This window comes from Mus caroli, chromosome 8, assembly GCF_900094665.2.
Source record: "Mus caroli chromosome 8, CAROLI_EIJ_v1.1, whole genome shotgun sequence".
NCBI lineage: Eukaryota > Metazoa > Chordata > Mammalia > Rodentia > Muridae > Mus > Mus caroli.
Window position 1 is genome coordinate 3,482,376 of NC_034577.1, and position 19,693 is coordinate 3,502,068.

The 19,693-nt window shown below is 35.7% G+C and overlaps 1 pseudogene across 1 annotated transcript; it reads right to left on the minus strand.

Moving 5' to 3' along the window:
- Positions 1–3,504: 3,504 nt before the first annotated feature.
- Positions 3,505–5,052, minus strand: LOC110300079 (annotated as a pseudogene). The gene has a single exon (XR_002378545.1). The product of XR_002378545.1 is annotated as a UV excision repair protein RAD23 homolog B pseudogene (transcript).
- Between the last annotated feature and the right edge of the window lie 14,641 nt (positions 5,053–19,693).

The window sequence follows — 19,693 nt, forward strand, 5'->3', positions numbered from 1 at the left end:
GACCTCATAAAATTGCAAAGCTTCTGTAGGACAAAAGATACTGTCAATAAGACAAAATGCCACCAACAGATTGGGAAAGAATTTTTACCAATACTAAATCTGATAGGGGACTAATATCAAACATATACAAAGAGCTCAAGAAGCTGAACTCCAGAATTCAAATAACCCCATTAAAAATGGGGTACAGAGGTAAAGAATTCTCAACCAAGGTATACTGAAGGGCTGAGAAGCACTTAAAAAATGTTTAATATCCTTAATCATCATGGAAATGCAAATCAAAACAACCCTGAGATTCTACCTCATACCAGTCAGAATGGCTAGGATCAAAAAATTCTGGTGACAGCAGATGATGTCGAGGATGTGGAGAAAAAGGAACACTCCTCCATTGCTGGTGGGATTGCAAGCTTGTACAACTACTCTAGAAATCAGTCTGGAGGTTTCTCAGAAAACTGGACATAGTACTACCGGAAGGTCCAGCAATACCTCTCCTGGGCGTATAACCAGAATATGTTCCAACTGGTAATAAGGACACATGCTCCACTATGTTCATAGCAGCAGTATTTATAATAGCCAGAAGTTGGAAAGATCCCAGATGTCCCTCAACCGAGGAATGGATACAGAAAATGTGGTACATTTACACAATTGAGTACTACTCAGCAATTAAAAACAATGAATATACGAAATTCTTGGGCAAATGGATGTATCTGGAGGATATCATTCTGAGTGAGGTAACCCAATCACAAAAGAAGTCACTTGATATGCACTCACTGATCAGTGGATATTAGCCCAGAAACCTAGAACACCCAAGATACAACTTCCAAAACACAAGAAAATCAAGAAGGAAGACCAATGTGTGGATACTTCATTCCTCCCTAGAATAGGGAATAAAATATCCATGGAAGGAATTGCAGAGGGAAAGTTTAGAGCTGAGACAAAAGGATGGACCATGCAGAGACAGCCCCACCCAGGGGTCCATCCCATAATCACCCACCAAACAGAGACACTCTTGCATAAGACAGCAAGATTTTGCTGAAAGGACTTTGATAGAGCCGTCTCCTGTGAGGCTCTTCAGTGCCTGGAAAATACAGAAGTGGATGCTCACAGTCATCTATAGGATGGAACACAGGACCCCCAATATAGGAGCTAGAGAAAGTACCCAAGAACTGAAGGGGTCTGCAACCCTATAGGTAGAACAACAATATGAACTATTCAGTACCACCAGAGCTTGTGTCTCAAGCTGCATATGTACAGAAGATGGCTTAGTTGCCCATCATTGGAAAGAGAGGACCCTTGGCCTAGCAAACTTTATATGCCCCAGTACAGGGGAACACCAGGGCCAAGAAGTGGGACTGAGTGGGTAGGGAAGCAGGGTGGGGGAGGGGGAGGGTGTAGGGAACTTTTGGGATCGCATTTGAAATGTAAATGAAGAAAATATCCAATTAAAAAAAGGAAAAAAAATAAAAAAAAATAAAAAACAACAAAGAATGTAATGCACATTTCTCAACACTAAGTGATTAGTTTGATGGACATGTTTCATGATATTGTCCCAGATATTATTTCATTAAAATTTAGTTTAGTTTATATAATCTCTTTAATGTTAGAAGTTAATAAAAGACTGTAATTTTCGCTGTTGGCATTAATGGGAAAATTTAATGGAGTATAGAATACAGACAGTCGTCAAACCTCTCATTTCATCTTCTGCCTGAAGCTGACTATAGCAAAGCTTTCTCGTTTTTTTTTTTAAAAAAAATGTATCTTCAGAATAAGCAACTGAAGATAAAGTTTACTGAAGGAAACAATCCTCCTCTCAAACTTTCAGCTACTGTACTTTACTAAGGTGCCATATACAAGGTATTATGACATTTCCAATGTATTTTCGACATCAATCCACTCCAAGGATGAAGAAAAATCAAGTAAATATCATGCAAGATTACAGTTTGCACAGGGATATTGCAAACCTGGATGCAATATGAAGATATGTGGACAGCTTTGAGAAATAGATAATGGATTTAGAGTTCAATGTGCTTGTACTCATACTTATTTTGTGAACTCTCAAGAGATAAAACTTAGTATCAAACATAAGTATTTTAAAAATTGAATTTAGCAATTATTTTATAAGATAAAATATAATTTAAAAATTATTCCTATAATAAAATGCATTTGAAAGACCAATTCAATTTCAAGAATTCTTTCTTGATTCATTGTTAAGTCAGTCAGGACATTATTTCAAGTTTCCTTCCACTCACAACATATGAATTATTATTTTTTTAAAGTCAGTCAAATGCACTTATAAAATGAACTAAGTCATCTGTGGCTAGTAGAAAAATAAGAGGATCCTATTATTGAATGAACTTAAGGCAATGTGTTTTTGTTGTCATTGTTTTTCTGCTTCATAGAAACATTTGCCTCAGGCTATCGAACTGAAAATTATCTTGAATGGCCTTTTATACTCAGCAAGAATAATAAAGATAAAATTGTGTGAACTGTGTTATCACCTGCAAAAATTCACATTAATAATAATACATTTATATTTTTATAGACTTTTAATGACACATATTTATAATTACTAAAAACTCATCTATGGGAGAATCCTCAGGGCATGTCTGTAGCTGGTCCCATTTTTCCTTAAAACACAGAAAGGGAAAAATAATCCAGTTTAATGTCAATCTGATATTATGGGAAGTTTGGGGGGGTTTTGTTTGTTTTTTCTCTCTTTTAAGATTTTTTTTCCAATCTTTTATTAGGTATTTTCTTCATTTACATTTCTAATGCTATCCTGAAAGTTCCCCATACCCTCCCCCACCCCTGCTCTCCTACCCACCCACTCCCACTTCTTGGCCGTGGTGTTCCCCTGTACTGAGGCATGTAAAGTTTGCAAGACCAAGTGGCCTGTCTTCCCAATGATGGCTTACTAGGCCATCTTCTGCTACATATGCAGCTAGAAGCAGGAGCTCTGGTGGTACTGGTTAGTTCATATTGTTGTTCCACCTGTAGGGTTGCAGACCCCTTTAGCTCCTTGGGTACTTTCTCTAGCTCCTCCATTGGGGGCCCTGTGATCCATGCAATATCTGACTGTGAGCATCCACTTCTGTGTTTGCCAGGCACCGGCATAGCCTCACAAGAGACAGCTCTATCAGGGTCCTTTCAGCAAAATCTTGCTGACATATGCAATGGTACCTTTGTTTGGAGGCTGATTATGGGATGGATCCCCAGGTGCAGCAGTCTCTAGATAGTCCATCCTTTCGTCTTAGCTCCAAACTTTGTCTCTGTAACACCTTCCATGGGTGTTTTGTTCCCAATTTTAAGAAGGGGCGAAGTGTCCACATTTTGGTTTTTGTTCTTGAGTTTCATATGTTTTGCAAATTGTATCTTGGGTGTTCTAAGTTCCTGGGCTAATATCCACTTATCAGTGAGTACATATCAAGTGACTTCTTTTGTACTTGGGTTACCTCACTAAGGATGATGCCCTCCAGGTCCATCCATTTGCCTAGGGATTTTTTTTTGTTTTGTTTTAAATCTTTTACTGCAATACAACAATGAAGTGAACAGTAGACACCTACCAATTTCCCCCAAACAAACAAACAATGTAAACAGGAAAATAACTCTGCCTATGTGTACAGCTTCTCAAATCATTGTTAGAGGGCCTCACATTCAATAATCAGGAAATTTTAAAATAGCAGTAATTATTTTCGTTTTAAGAAAAAGCGCCCTTTCTACCCTCCCAACCCCATCCCCAGCACTGAACACGAAGAATGGGCTTCCTCTGCATCAGTCTCATACTAATGTGAAGCAGCAACGATGACTATCAATAATTTGGCATTTCTGTTTACAGATGCTCCAATTTTTCCCCTCAATTTCAAAAAGCCATTATCCAGTGTTGCCATAAAACAGACTGCAGGTTCTAGGTAGCAAAGATTCTTTCAGAAACCAATGTTAAGTCAAAGAAAAGAGAAAGCAGGGCATCACACTAAATTTCTGGATCTAGTACACTAGAAAAATGAAACCCAGGAAAAGTTACCTACTGCTTAGAAGAATAATGACCTGTAAAGGCGGATGTTTGGTTGTATAGTATTTTACACTGTGTGGATCTGCAGCATCTGCTAATTGAAGCAGACATGCAACTGTATGTTTCCCTGCCCTATATCCTAGCTCCCCACCCCCACCAACCTACTACCGTATACCAAATATTGTGGATATGAGCCCAAGTCACCCCAGACAATCCAGTGAACAAGGTTAGTGTAATGCACTGGTGTGAATGTGAGGTACAAAAGAGTCCCTTCAGTCTTCATCAAAGTTCTGCTGTAGAAGGAAGTTGGCAGCCAGATTCTCATTCTTCTCACAAGCAAAATATGCTTGAATCACAAGTCCTTCGGGAAATCCTAATGCCTTTAACCATTCTAGTTCTATAGCTTCTTTCTCCTGAGGTGTTACTTGAATGTAATTCATGTGCCCACTTCCAGCTTCTGCAATTCCTCCGCCGCCTCCACCTCCACCGGCTCCTCCACCACCTCCTCCTCCACCTTGACCACCTGCTTCCTGAACGGGTTCATTCAGCATCTGAATAAAATGCTCCTGGTGTTGGATAATTTGCTGCAGCAGCTGAGGGTTCTCCCGACCTATCTGCTGTAGCAAGGCTGGCAGCAAAGAAGGATTCTGCTGGATAATTTGTCTCATCTGTTGAAACTGAGGCTGATTCCATAAAAATTCAAGGGGGTGGCCTCCAGAAGTGGTGGTTGTAGTTGCTGTCGTGGTTGCTGCAGCTGCAGCTACTGCTGGAGACTGAGGAGTTCCAGTACTCACAGCCTGAGGAGGAGGGTCAACCACAGCCTGACTTTCTCTATCTCCAGGGATTCCCATTAGAAGATATTCCACAGCTCTGTCGGGGTTGTTGAAACTGGCTCTCAGGGCTGCAATTACTTGTTCTCGTTCATAGCCCATTGACATGATCTCAGTTACCATATTCTCATAAGACTGACCTGTCACAAGGGCACTTGTTGCATCCTGGATTCTGGATACCTCTCCTGGGCATATATCCAGAAATTGTTCCAACATATGGAACAATAAAATATTCCAACATATGGAACATAAAATCTGGAGTTTAAAATAAACAAACAAACAAACAAATTCAGAGGTTGTAAAGCTAAACATGATTTACTTTTATTATTATTCTTTTCTTTTTATTATTACTGTGTATTTGTGTATGCCCTACTATGCCCAATTTCATAGGAACCGCCAGACTGATTTCCAGAGTGGTTGTACAAGCTTGCAATCCCACCAGCAATGGAGGAGTATTCCTCTTTCTCTACACCCTTGCCAGCATCTGCTGTCACCTGAATTTTTGATCTTAGTCATTCTGACTGCTGCAGAGATGGAAATGGATAGGAGCCTGAGGAAAAGAAGGTCCAGTGACAGGCCCAAAGTGGCATCCAGCTCAAGGGGAGGCCCCAAGGCCTGACACTATTACTGAGACTATGGAGCACTCACAAAAAGGGACCTAGCATGACTGCCCTCCAAAAGATTCAACAAGCAGCTGAAAGAGTCAAATGCCGATTTTGCACCCAATGAATCGAGAGAAGCTGCTGACCCCTGTGGTTGAATTAGGGAAAAATTGGAAGAAGCTTAGAAGGAGGGTAACCTGTAAGAGGACCAGTAATCTCAATTAACCTGGACCCTTGAGATCCCCCAAACACTGGACCACCAACCAGGCAGCATACACCAGCTGATATGAGGTCCCCAACACACATACAGTAGAGGACTGACAGGTCTGGTTTTAATCAGAGAAGATGCACCTAATCCTCAAGAGACTGGAGGCCTCAGGGAGTTTAGAGGTCTGGTGGGGTGGGGCTGGGGGTCGGGGTGAAGGTGGGGACTCAGGACATCCTCATGGAGACCGAGGGACTAGGAGGAGATATGGGATGTGGGACAGTTGGAGGGTGGACCAGGAGGGGAATAAAATCTGGAGTTTAAAACAAACAAACAAACAAACAAACAAACAAATTCAGAGGTTGTAAAGCTAAACATGATTTACTTTTATTATTATTCTTTTCTTTTTATTATTACTGTGTATTTGTGTATGCCCCTAGTATGCAACATTAATAATAATACATTTGCATTTTTATAGATTTTTGGAGGCTGAAAGTGTGTGTGGACCCCTTGAGCTGGAGTTAAAGGAAGCTATGAGTTGTCAGATCTGAGTGCTAGGAATCCAAATCTTCCGCAAGAGCAGCAGCAAGTCTTCTTAACCACTGAGTCACATTTCTAGCCCCAGAAATATTTTTCTTATACAAAATGTCTGGTTTCTGTGAGAACCTGTCTCTTCAGCCTTTAAAGTGTCAGCTTGTATTCCATAGGACAAATGGGATGGTGAGCGATTCCATTACAAACAGAGGAAGACAGCTGGGCTTGGTAGTGTGAGAACAGCTTAAGTGAAGGAACACAGCACTTACCACTTAGTAGAGGAGTCAGATAAGGGATACAGACACACAGAAAATAACTTGAGAAGAGCCTCTTCATTTGCAGTATGTCAGCCTCCTATCTCTCATTTTTAACTTGACTAGTTCAACAAGAGAGTGAGGCGTCTATCTCAAATAGTTCATCTCTCATCCTGTGTATAGTTTGGACAGTTTTGAACCAACTAACAGACAAAAACAACAACAAAAACATGAAAAAGGCAAATCAAAACAAAACCGAGGCTAGACAAAATAAAACAAAAGCATTTTTTTTACTGACCTTAGGATCAATTTCTCTTAGTCTTACATATACTCCTGACTAATGGTGGTCCATCTTCAAATCTCTCACATAAGTCCTAAAGGAACGGATGTTTATACTTTTGGATTCCATGTAACCAAAGTGAAGGTTTGATAGTCTTGGATCTGAGCTGCTTCTGACTATTCTTAGAAGTTTTGATCTTAATTGTAGACAAAAACTAAATGTTTCCAAACTTTCTCAAGGTAGACTATTTTCCAATACTAAATTTCTACACTTTCCTTTTACAATAGTCACAAATAAGTGGATGCATATATTGTGATTGTTAACAGGAAGACCTAGAATTATAGTAATGCATATTATCCCCAAATGGATCTTAAGACTCTATGTTCTTTTTTTTTTTATATGAAAATGTCAACAAACAATTTTGGGCTTTAGTGGAGTTTCAAAACAATTATTGAAATTGTGTGGAAATCCCAGTAGAGGATATGAGATGTCTTAATAGGTACTGAAACTTCCTGTTAAGCCTGGCAATCTGAATTCCATCTCAGGATCGCTTATAAAGAAAAGAGAGAAGAGAATCTAACTCCTTGTCCTCTTATCACCATAATATCCACATGTCCCCTTCCAACAGACTACATAAATGATAGACAGATACAGATAGATAGACAGACAGAAAGATAGATAGATAGATAGATAGATGATAAATAGATAGATATTGAAGAAAAAGAAATAAACTATATGAACTTTTTCTCCCAAGTGAATCAATTCCTGAAAAGTGATTTTGATAAGGGAATTTTGTTCTTGATACAAATTACAGAGAGTTGAATAACATAATTAAATTGAGAGCCCCAAGCCAGCATACTCATAAACTCTTTGTCCAAGGCTGACTTTGAAAACAAATATGGGAACGAGAGCATTTTCAATAATGTAATCCAGGACCACTTAGTATGCTTATGTAATTTTTAGAAAGGATTTTTCCTTATCTCTTTACACATTAAAATTTAATTATGGAGACATATGTGCATAACAAGCCTCCCCTGTCCAGAAGTCACCCTTTACAGCTCCTCCCCACCTGCCAGCACTCACACTCTTGTCTTTGCTGTGTTGAGGGGGTCTCCCTGGGAAAGTATAAATAGCACTTAGAGTTAATTATTTTATTTTGCAGGAAACTCAGTATTTTTGTTCCAGCTAAGAAGTTTTTAGTTGAAATGATTATTCACTTCCTGCTCTTTCTTTTTTTCCCACCTGGATGTTGATCAAATGCAGAGCACTGTGAGTTTATGTTCTATAAGATCTAAGTGTTTTCAGATTCCCACTTATTTTGTTGTCTGTGCTGTATTTAAGACAACTCTTTTAAGTCCTTTCTTTATGTATCTACAATTGTATTTTTACTAGTGAAATAAAAATAGGATAACATTTATTGAAACAGAGCATATTTCATCTTTTTTTGTTTGTTTGTTTTTGTTTTGTTTTTGAGACAGGGATTCTCTGTGTAGCCCTGGCTGTCCTGGAACTCACTTTGTAGACCAGGCTGGCCTCAAACTCAGAAATCCACCTGCCTCTGCCTCTCGAGTGCTGGGATCATATTTCATCTTTTAAGTGACTTGTAGTTTTATAATAATAATTTGAATATTAATTTTAAACTACATGTCAAGTAATATTTATTTGTAAATGAACATTTTTTAATGTTAAGAAAATAAGAAATTCATTACAATAATCAGTTGAATAACCACTTGGAAATTTGGAATTCAAATGAATATACTAGTTTGCAATTTTTATCACTTTCTGCCACTAATAGAAAATAATAAAGACATGTTGATCTTTATTTTTAGACCTCTGAGTTTTATGCTTTTTTACTCATTTATCAGAGTCATTTTTTATTAGCAGAGACTTGCTGCATAGGGTATGCTAACTTTATATTCATTCTTTTCAAACAGAACCTGTGAGGTGCAGGGACCAAAGGTGTAGGCAACAAAATTCTAACATAAAGTCTATGGATCAGAGAGCATAGATTAGAAAAAAATGACACACATATATATAATTTGTCAGCCCAAATTAAATGTTTTCCTTAATAAAACTTACTGTGGTCATGTCTCTTTAAAGCAATAGAGTCCCTAATTAAGACATATACCTTAAATTTGTAAATAAAAATTGGCAAAGGGGATTTTTAGACAGTCATTATTTTGAGAAAAATATTTGTATTTGATTTATATCTATCTATCTATAACTATCTATCATCTATCTATCTATCTATCTATCTATCTATCTATCTATCTATCATCATCTATAAATGATAGATTCTGTGCTAGAAGATGAATTACTATGTTTTTAAAGGTAAATAGTACTCTGTTGGGAGCTTTTAACATTTTATAGGAACAAAGAAGATAAAAATACAAAAATTGAATGAGATATTTAACAATGACAAGCAGTAGAAGAGACCAAGGAAGAGAAAGAGTGAGTCATATCTCAGGGGTGTAATAATGATATACCTTAAGGCCACTGAGCTAAGCCCTGCAGAGATGGGTGGGAAAGTCATGACTAGCAAGAAAACAAGATTCTTCACCTAAAAATTATGGGTTTTTCATGCAAATAGAAAAGAAAGATTTGTCACCAGTGCTGAGCGCAAAGGAATAATAAGAGTGTGGAATGAGGCTGAAGTCTGAGAATGAGCAATCAGGACATATGAGTTCAAACGTACTAACAAGCGACTCTAAGCTATACTCAGCAGTTGGAATCTAATATTTAGTATTTTGGTTTTTAAAAAAGGTTATTTAGTAAAGTTTAAATATTCTTTATTGAAAACTGGGTTAAAAAGTAATCTGTATTAACCATATGTATTCTACCAATAGCCCAAGTCTATACAAAGAGGTGTAGTAGCTGGGGAAGGAGGAAGAACCCTTATTTTGCAAGGAACAACCTTTTCTTATGTTATCTAATCACGTGTCAACCCTCAGGACATGTATAATTGCTAAACACCAGATAATTAAGTAGGTTGTATATGAATACATGTATCTGTACATATATATGTATATATTCAAATTCATATATAAATATAACTAAAGAAGAGATTATATATTTGAGAATTTGTGGGGCATCAGAGGAATTGGATGAGGGAGAAGAAGGAGGAATAATGTTGGTAAAATACACTCATGTATGAAAGTCTTAAAATATTTTGTTATAAAATAATATTTACCATCCCAACTCCACAAAAAGTTACCAAAAGATTCTCCTGAATTTTTAAAAGACTATTTTTGTATTATCCAGGATCAGCTGTTTCAATGTAACATGAAACCTAGGACCAGAAAATGTTATGTCACCAAGCCCACTGCCTTACTTCATCAGCAGTAAAATGAGTTTTCTGGTCAAAAGCAATGCTACGCTTATACATACAGGAATTAACAAAGAAGTCATGAGTCTGCTTATGGGAACTTTTGAAGATATATTAATAAAAGAAAAGGAGAGTCTATATCCAGCACAAGTTTCTATTACAGTAAGAAGAAAATTCTGAAATATTGTAACTCTCTAGACTAGTTGTGATTCTGTGTTCTTTCTCACAGGATGTGACCTTGTCACCCAAGTTATTCCAAATGATTTGTCCTCCATTTTCTAACAGTGTTTCTTCCAGCCAAATTGTTAGCACCTGCTCATTCACTGGTGTAGCTTTGCAGCTTACCAGACATTCTGCTTCATGACCTCCCATAAATAGCATACGCATGCTGACGTTGCCTCTTCTGGGCAAGGCCAGGACACTATGGCGAAACATGAGTTACTCCTTCACACTCTTTGAACTACATAATAGATAGATTGTCCATACACTGAAGATATACAAGCCTTCTGGGCTTTCTCAACTCATGTTGTTCACACAGCAATAGGACTTTGTGATGAGACATTGACACTTTTTTTTCTTTTTCTTTTAATTTTTTAAATTTTATTAGATATTTTCTTTATTTACATTTCAAATGCTATCCCGAAAGTTCCTGAACCCGCCCTGCTCCCCTACCCACCCATTCCCACTTCTTGGTCCTGGTGTTCCCCTGTACTGGGGCATATAAAGTTTGCAAGACCTATGGGCCTCTCTTCCCAATGATGGCTGACTAGACCATCTTCTGCTACATATGCAGATAGAGACACGAGCTCTGGGGGTACTGGTTAGTTCATATTGTTTTTCCACCTATAGGGCTGCAGACCCCTTCAGCTCCTTGGGTACAACATTGACACATTTAATTTTATGACACAGCATGTGGTTACATCACAGTCTTTTACTCTTCAGTGATGTCATCAGGAGAGTGAATAGAAGTGAGAGCTGGAAACAGAGCACACGCCTTGCATACGGGAGCTCCTGGGTTCCATCTCCAACACTATGAAGAAAGAAGCTAGGAAAATGTTTTCAGACATATTATCAGGAACCTTCATGGTGAACATTTCTACCTGCACTCCTAAGGATGGGTTTTTTCTATTGCTTCATTACATTTGAATCATTTAAGGAATCCATCAAATTCTTTGTCTAAATTTAGTTAAGCCAGAGAGATATATGCTCATGCCCAAGATGTTATGGTCTTCATTACATGGCTTATAATAACTTCTTTTCATGGTTTCTGTCTAAACCAAGTGGAAGAATAGTTTCAATAATAATAATAATTATTATTATTATTTGTAATATGTAGGTCAAGTTATTAACCTGCCCACTATTTCCAGGGCTGGAATCAGTTCATGTCTGTCCTGTCTATTCATCCAGATATGAAGGAGAAAATAATATAAAAATATATTTGTAATTTTTCAGACTAGCACTCCATAAAAGCTACCATATTAAAGCTTATAATTCTATTTTATCATTTGAATTTCTCATAACTTTTTGTTTAAAGGTTAGGTTATTTACTCAACTTATTACCCATTGTTAATATTTAAATATATGTTATATTAGAGGCTGAGAAAAATGTTTTAATATACATGTTGGTGGTAAGATAGGAGAATAGGTAGATATACATAAATAATAAGATCACTGTATCATATTAATTTATTGAGCTAGCTACTTAGTTTTAATCATATACATCACAAAAGCTAGACAAGTTTTATCACTATTAATCACTAAGAATTAACATTTAAAATACCCATTCATACCTTGCAAACTTTCCTTCATATGAATTTACAAAGCTAATGTGTTCAGCATATTCTACATATGTAGATTTTATATACAGCAAAAAACTCATGCAAATGTAATTGGCATGCTTACACAGTTGTATGTAGATATACATGCCATAAAATATCGATATTTTAGGTCAAAAATTTTTATCTAAGTATGAAATATTTTATAGCATATTATAGCTATATAAGATAAAGTTATAATTTTATGAATATTAATGAAATTAAATAGAAACTAATTTTAGTAAAAAATTAACTATTTTCTTAAAAATAACAGATAGCCAGATCTTATTTAATCATTCTATTAACATTAATTAATTATATAATACCAAATCTTGTTGTAATATTTAAAGTAATTTGAAACTTCCTGTATGAAACTAAAAAGCTGGTTTAACATATCCTACCATATCTACTTCCTTTGTAGATAGAGATATGAATTCTGAAATTGTAAAAGATAGATGATTGAGAAAAGGTTAAAAACTATTATAATTGAAAAATTGCAGAATTTGCATCAAATGGGAATGCTTACCACATGTTTTATTATAAGAGCAAAACTGAGTTCTGGAAGTTGGTATTGAAAAGACTTTAGGCAAATTAATTGATAATCATTATCTTTTGAAGTTGAATCTGCTAAGAAAATTTAGCCTTATATGTAATAGTTTTTCCTAAGATCATTGAAAATATCTTTTAAACAGATGCTATATTTATGTGAATCATGCCAATATAATCACAAATTCCTATGTAAAATTATTTGAAGAGGTTATGAACTGTATGTGAAATCATTTTGATAAGCTGAATCTTTCCTTTCATTATATTTCTGTTAATTAATCTTCTCACTTACACTAAACCTATAGATGATAAGTAAAATATAGGATAGCTCCCCAAATATTTTAAACAACAAATAATGCTGTGCTATACATTGCCAGTAAGACACACTCTTATGGTCTCTTACCTGAAACTAAAATTTAATTTAAAATGCTATCTTTTACTTTTATAAATTAAATATGTTCCATTTTATCTTTTATAATTTTATTTTCTTGAAATTATATTTATTTTTACACTTACCTTCTTTAGTAGTCATTACAATTTACACACCCAGATTCCCAAAATAGACTACTAAGCTTCTAGAGATGGCCACAGATGAACAACTGTAACAAACAAGAGTATTTATCAGAGGTAGCATACAAAATTATCTTAGAAGAATCATCCTTACCTGTCAGGGATGCTTTGTGTGTGTGTCTCTTCTCTGGATATTTTATATTGAAGAATCTATACTATAAATGTCTTTCATGTTAGACAAAATTTCAAATATGTAGTACAAGAAGATACCAAAAAAGTAGAATTGAGTTTTCTTATTTAGATTGAATTTGCTTTATTTGTTGAGCAATTTGATTACCTTCACAGGGTAGATTATTAGCAACAGAAATTCCAGTGACATTGAATATATACAATACATTCCCATCAGAAAGAAAGAGGTAGCAGTCATTCTTTGAACTTAGTAGGAATGACAATTTTCATTTCCATAAAACATGTGGTTAGCACATTACTGCAATAATAAAAGTCATGTTTACGTTACTATCCCACCCAAGTAATTTTTAATCATTTAAGGCATTATGTGCTTTTTTTCTCCCAAGATCATTGTGTAAAGTAATGACATTTTAGTTCTCTGACTTTGATGGGTTTGTTCCGCATTCATTACTTAAAATGATGCATAAAGATAGGAGAGGTACCTTTGAAGTGTAATTATCTGGGGTGTCTTATTTAAATACTCTTAAAATAGGTATGGAGAATGACAATCTGTGGATTTCTTTTCAGCTTTCTATAGAACATGGAATACAGAACTTTCCTTTCTGTGGTTAATTACACTTTCATGACAAAGCTGAACGGATTTGTTAAAATCAAGCAGAATTACTAATGGTTTCTCTGACCTGTGCAGGATTAGGATTTCCCTGTTAAAAACAAATCTTAATTTGTACAGAATGAGGCATCTTTTGATATTTCTTTGTTACCAAGAAAGAGTTGCTGAATGAGGAATTATCTTCCCTAATTATTAAGTCTTATGTATTTAATAATCAGTTACTTTTTATCCAGAGCCACAGTGGATATGAAACATTATCTAATATTAACTTATAATATATTTTATGATATAGAAATTAAATACAAACTTGCAAGGCATCTGTCTATTTTCCCTTTTGGGAATGCATTTAAATCATGGAAACAAATGATCATCAGAGTCCTTTTCAACATCGATTTATTATGTTTACCTTTTACCGTCTTTGGAGATATTTCTAGCTTTTCTGAGATTCAATTTCCTGTACGTAAAATTAGGCTCAAATGATAATTGACACATTTTATGCAAAGACAAAAATGTCACTAAAATGTTAAGTGAATCTATAGATAGATAATGCAGAAGAAATTAGATCCTAGCTTCTTTTGGGCGATCTTAGTCTTCTTTAGTTGACAAGTCTCAAACTCTTCAGATTGGAACCAGATGCATCAGAAGTTGCCATTTAAACCATTTGAACCATTTGAATCATTTGAAATGATTACTGAACGACTGAAATGCTACCACGATGATATATTTTTTCTTCTGTATGTCAGCTCATGTCAAAAGTTTGAGGACCAAACTCCAGGAGAGTGAGACAATCCCCCAAAACACTGGTTCTTATCCTATCATCACACATTTTCTCTATACTTTCTTTTAATAAAATAATACTAAAATGACATTTTTAATGTTCTTTCATTTATGTGTCTACTTACATGTCCTGGTGCTTATACTTTAATTTTCTATCAGTCACATGCCTGAAAATTTTAAAGGGTTTTAAGAATATACATAGGTGATATTACTTCCTGCATTTCAGAACAGGAAGTACAAAAGGTATTTTTTTTCTTTTGTTCTTCATCATATCTCAGGCACTGCACACTCAGGAACACTGATGAGATTTTGAGTTGGTGAACTGATATTGCACAGCATCCTGGAATAATTTTTTATTGTTCATATTTCTGATATTCTCTTGAATATGAAAGTATAGCTTTTCTACATCTGCCCTTGTCTGAAATAATGACATGGAGACCTAGTATATTCATTGAAAAGCTTCTTGCACTATTGCTGGCCAGGGTTTTCATCTATTCTAACTTGGCTATACTGCTGAATACTCAGCTGTGTGCCCCATTACCTGTCATCTTATTCCCACCCTGGCTGCTCTATCTGTTCTTCCATGGCTACCATTCTGGTGAATACATTCTCACTCTGGACCCCACCAAGACACTTTCACTGAGATTGGAAGTTCTGTCACCTCCTCTCCTGCCCAATATTGACTGATAACCTCTTTATTAACCAGTAGGAGGTTATGGAAATGAACTTTTACACAATATTGAGACAGGAAATGCTTGACAATCCCAACATCCAGACTTTCATCAGATCTCTAGGCACTGTAATAAATCAGTATCTGGAAACACAGTGCAGAAACCAACCCCCAACATTGAGTAGTTAATAGACAAAGTTAGCAGATGTTTATAGCATCATATGCTATCCTAACATAGCCCTGACTTGACTGTTCACTTCTTCCATTATGTATTTTTCTTGCATTATAACATCAAGAAAGCCTCATATAGCTTTATATATAGATTTATAGGTTTTTTAGAAAGTAACTATCCTTTTGGTTTATGTGACAAAACACCAACCTAAAAATGAAATTTTATTAAAATTTTAGCATACATTTGATGGGATGTAACCATCAATCTCTACCTAATGCTAGAACATGTTCTCCATTCACCAATGGGGCCATGGCTATTGATTACCCTTGCAAATATACTGTCTACCTCCATACATAATGACAGATACACCACTACCTCTTGTTTTATATATTTGTTTATTCTAAAGATATCATATAGATATACATACAATATTTGTTTTCCCTCACATATTTTACTGATACCTAGCTTTTGAGCTTTAACCTTTTTTTGAATGTCATGTCATGTCATTTAAAAATATTTTATTTTTCTGATTATTTATAAGATTGTCTGTGTATGCATGTGCATGTGCTTATAGGTGCCCACAGAGGACAAAAGAATGTGCCAGATTCCCTGGACCTGGAGTTACAGGTAGTGTTTAGTTACCTAATGAGAATGTTGTGAACAGACCTCCAGTGTTCTGCAAGAACTACTATACTTTTACTATATTTTTAAGCAGTGTGCTATCTCTTTAGTCTCTGAGTTTCCATTTTTAATTATCTGTATTCCCAAAGAATATTCCACTTCCTAGATATGGTACATTTTGCTCATACATACTTATAGTTTCCAGTTGTCTCTTTCTCTTGGATGTGTTAGGTCATGTTTGCTTTTTCCATGGAGTTATTATAATTTTTAACTCCAAACTTTCTGTTCTTTTGTGTTTATATTTAACTAACATTTTTTATTTGTAATTTGGAGACATATCACAGTATTGTCTGTTAATTTAACACAGTCTTCTCTAGTTTACTGAATATAAATTAAAACACTGGAGAAATTCAAATATTTGAGCTCCCTTTTTTCCATTCCTGGTGAATGTCCCACCACTATATATGATGTCTCTAGTTTACTGCTTGTTTTGAAGCTTTGCGATTTTGTGTGTAAGCTGAAATTTTTGAATACTACATAAAACTCTAAAATTTCTGAGATCACATTGTCCTTCCCAGTAGTCATTATTGCTGAGTTTTGGGGGATTTTGTAAGAAAATTCTAAAGATTCTGTAATGCATATTCCTGAAGCCCTCTCTCATTAGCTTTGCTGTCAGTTACCCATTACAGATGGCAGTCATGGTTCTTTGCCTAAACTAAAAATATTATTCAATCTTTACTTTGTGTGTGTATGTGTGTGTGTGTGTTGAAGCATGCCTTCAATGTCGCAGACATAGTCCACGATGCTAACTCTTCCCTTAGAACAATTGTCTTTGCCTTCCAAAGGCAATAGATACTATTCACTCTTTTTTCCTCATTAAACTTTCCCTTCTCAACCATGGCTTCGTGAAAGAAAGAAGCAGACTTTAAACCACTGAAAAAAATAAAGATTTTCATCGTAGGATTACTGTATACACAGATTTTAAGCTACAATAGAATTCAAATGCATCCAAATGATGCCAGGCAAACCAACTCTTGATTCTGTGGGTATTCTCTCTGACCCTCAGTGTGCATAAACAGTCCACCTCTATTTTACAAACACCAGTTTACCTTTAGGAAATATGTGCCTTGCTTTTGTACTTCCCCAATGGTGTTGTAGGAAATATTAAAATGAGCGGCAAGTTTCTGTGCTACACTAGGCACCTGTGGGCCACAAAGCTCCAGCACAATATTCTCATTTCGGCAGATTCTCTGGCCAGGAGCTCCCGAGATGTCTCGAACCAACTCGCCAAGTTCCCATGGTGGGACCTTGCCATGCCAGCCCCATGCAGTGACCACCCACCTGGTGGTTAGCTGTCATAATTACCACTAACCTGGTAAAATCAAAACACTAGAAGCTTTTAATTGAGCAGTCAGATTTATATATCAATAAATTCTCAGTGCAAAAGATGCCCACACAATAATTTCAGAATCAATTGAAAATGATACAAGCTGCCCATCTAGATTAGACAAGTTATCCCAATTATTCTATCCTTATATGATATTATAGCTACTTGCGGCTATTTTAAGCCACACGGAATCTGAATCGTCCTATTTATCCTCAATTTTTCTCCTCCTCATCTCTGTGTTGCTCCCTGTCTCTGCAACTCTTAGGTCTGCCTCCCTTTTCCCTGTCCACTCACAGGCTTCTTGTATTAATATTTAAATTAATTGAACAGAGAAAATCCTGCTACACAATAGTAGTCTCTTTCTCTCTCTCTCTACCATGTTCTCCCTTTTTTTGTTTCTTTATTTAGCTGGGTCATAAAAAGGAGAAATTATATAGAAATGGGGCATAATTCTAAATCTAAATATTCATAGAAATTTAAGTCTAAGCATGATGTGGTGAAAGAAAACACAAATTAAAAATGTGTAGAAAATCATATTTGTCATAGGTGTTAGGAGTTTATCCTTGCAAAGATCTGAATCTATTCAAATTTTTAAAAGTGAGAAACAATAGCTCATTATAAGTACATTTTAAATTTTTATACAGAGATAAAGGGAGTGCAACATTTGTGAGAGCTGGGGATAGGGGATAGGGACTTGTTACATGCTCTATGACTTCCCAAGCCAGGAGGGCATCACAACTTTTTCCTTCCTATCTCTTCCTAGCCCATTCTTTACATTGTGTGCACTATCCCTAGATAAACCCCAGGGTTGGGAATATACTTCAGGGAATTCCAATGTGAAGAATTTGTATTTAGCCAGGACAAAAGAGTTCTAGGTCCATTATTTGTATATATTCTTCCTGGTCTTGGTTTGGGTATTCATTCATTTCTAAACCGATTTTTTCCCCTGTCTACTAGATACTAGCAACAGTGTTTTCTGAGATGAAAAACACCATGGGTATTGACATGTGGCACAGGTTTTCACGCTCATTGGATTTTTCAAGAATTCAAAAAGTAGCTTTCAAAACAGAGACTTAGGCTGGAAATTAACCCCCCAGATTGAATCCCAAGCCTCTGTATAAAGATCAATTTCCAAAGGTTAAAGTTCATGTAACTTAGCTTGAGTTTTCTACCTGTATTATCAGATGAAGAACTTTGTGATGTAATGATAGCTAGTGAATAATTCTATGTGCAGTACTAAGTAATTGTTGATGGTTCCTTCTTTTAAATTGTCACATTTCTGGTCATGGTAAAAATTTAAAATATTTTCCCCCACTTTAACAAGCTAAGGCTTAGTTTTAGTTATTAATGTATCTATTATGGGGAAAATCAGCCTGGTAATTATATCTGGAGGTAGTAAGGCTGTGGTTCATTACAGGCTGGTAGCATTCAGAGTAATTTCCAGAAGCTTGACAGAAAAATCCTGATCTTGTTCTTGTAAGGAAGATTTATATTATGCCCCAGAGACTTCATGTCCTTGGCCTTCAACCCATTTTTTTGTTGGTTATGATCCTTTGCTTTTCTATGAGGTACAAAAGCAATTAATATTTTCTATGAGGTACAGCATTAATATTGCATCAATGTTTAATATTAATAATTTTAATATGTAATTTAAAAGACAAATGTTTCATCTTAATGAGAAAATAGCAAAACAAATAATATTATAATTTACTGGATTTAAATTTATAACTAGTTTTCCTTACAAATATTCATTTCTACTAAGTTTGCCATGTTCAGGACTTAATAGGAAGTGTGTTCATAGTTTTTAGTTTTATAGTATTCACAAAATAGTTTAGGTAGCTTTTTAACATTTAAAATGTCAAAATGTTACTATTTGTGAGTGTATGCATAATTTCATGTTTATAAATGTGTATAATAGACTTAAATATTTATATACACATTATGTGTTATTTGTATATGTAAACCATTTATGTGGGGAACAGCTGCTCTTAAAATATTTACAATTTTTCCACCCCCTGTAATTTGAGTGACAGTAACCTCAACCACAAACACATGATTGAAAATAGGCCAACCAGAATATGGCACGTCTGGCTTCTGGTTCAGGAAGAACACATTTCAAATTATCACAGTTAAAATAAATCTCTTGGTGGTGGAGAGATGGCTCATGTGTTAACACTTGCTCTTCTTTCAGAAGATCTCTGTCTGTATCTCAGCCTTCAAGGTGGCTCACAACTGCTTACAAATTAAACAGAAAATCTGAAATGTCTTTCTGATCTCTGAAGAAAAGGGTTGCGCACACACACACACACACACACACACGAGAGAGAGAGAGAGAGAGAGAGAGAGAGAGAGAGAGAGAGA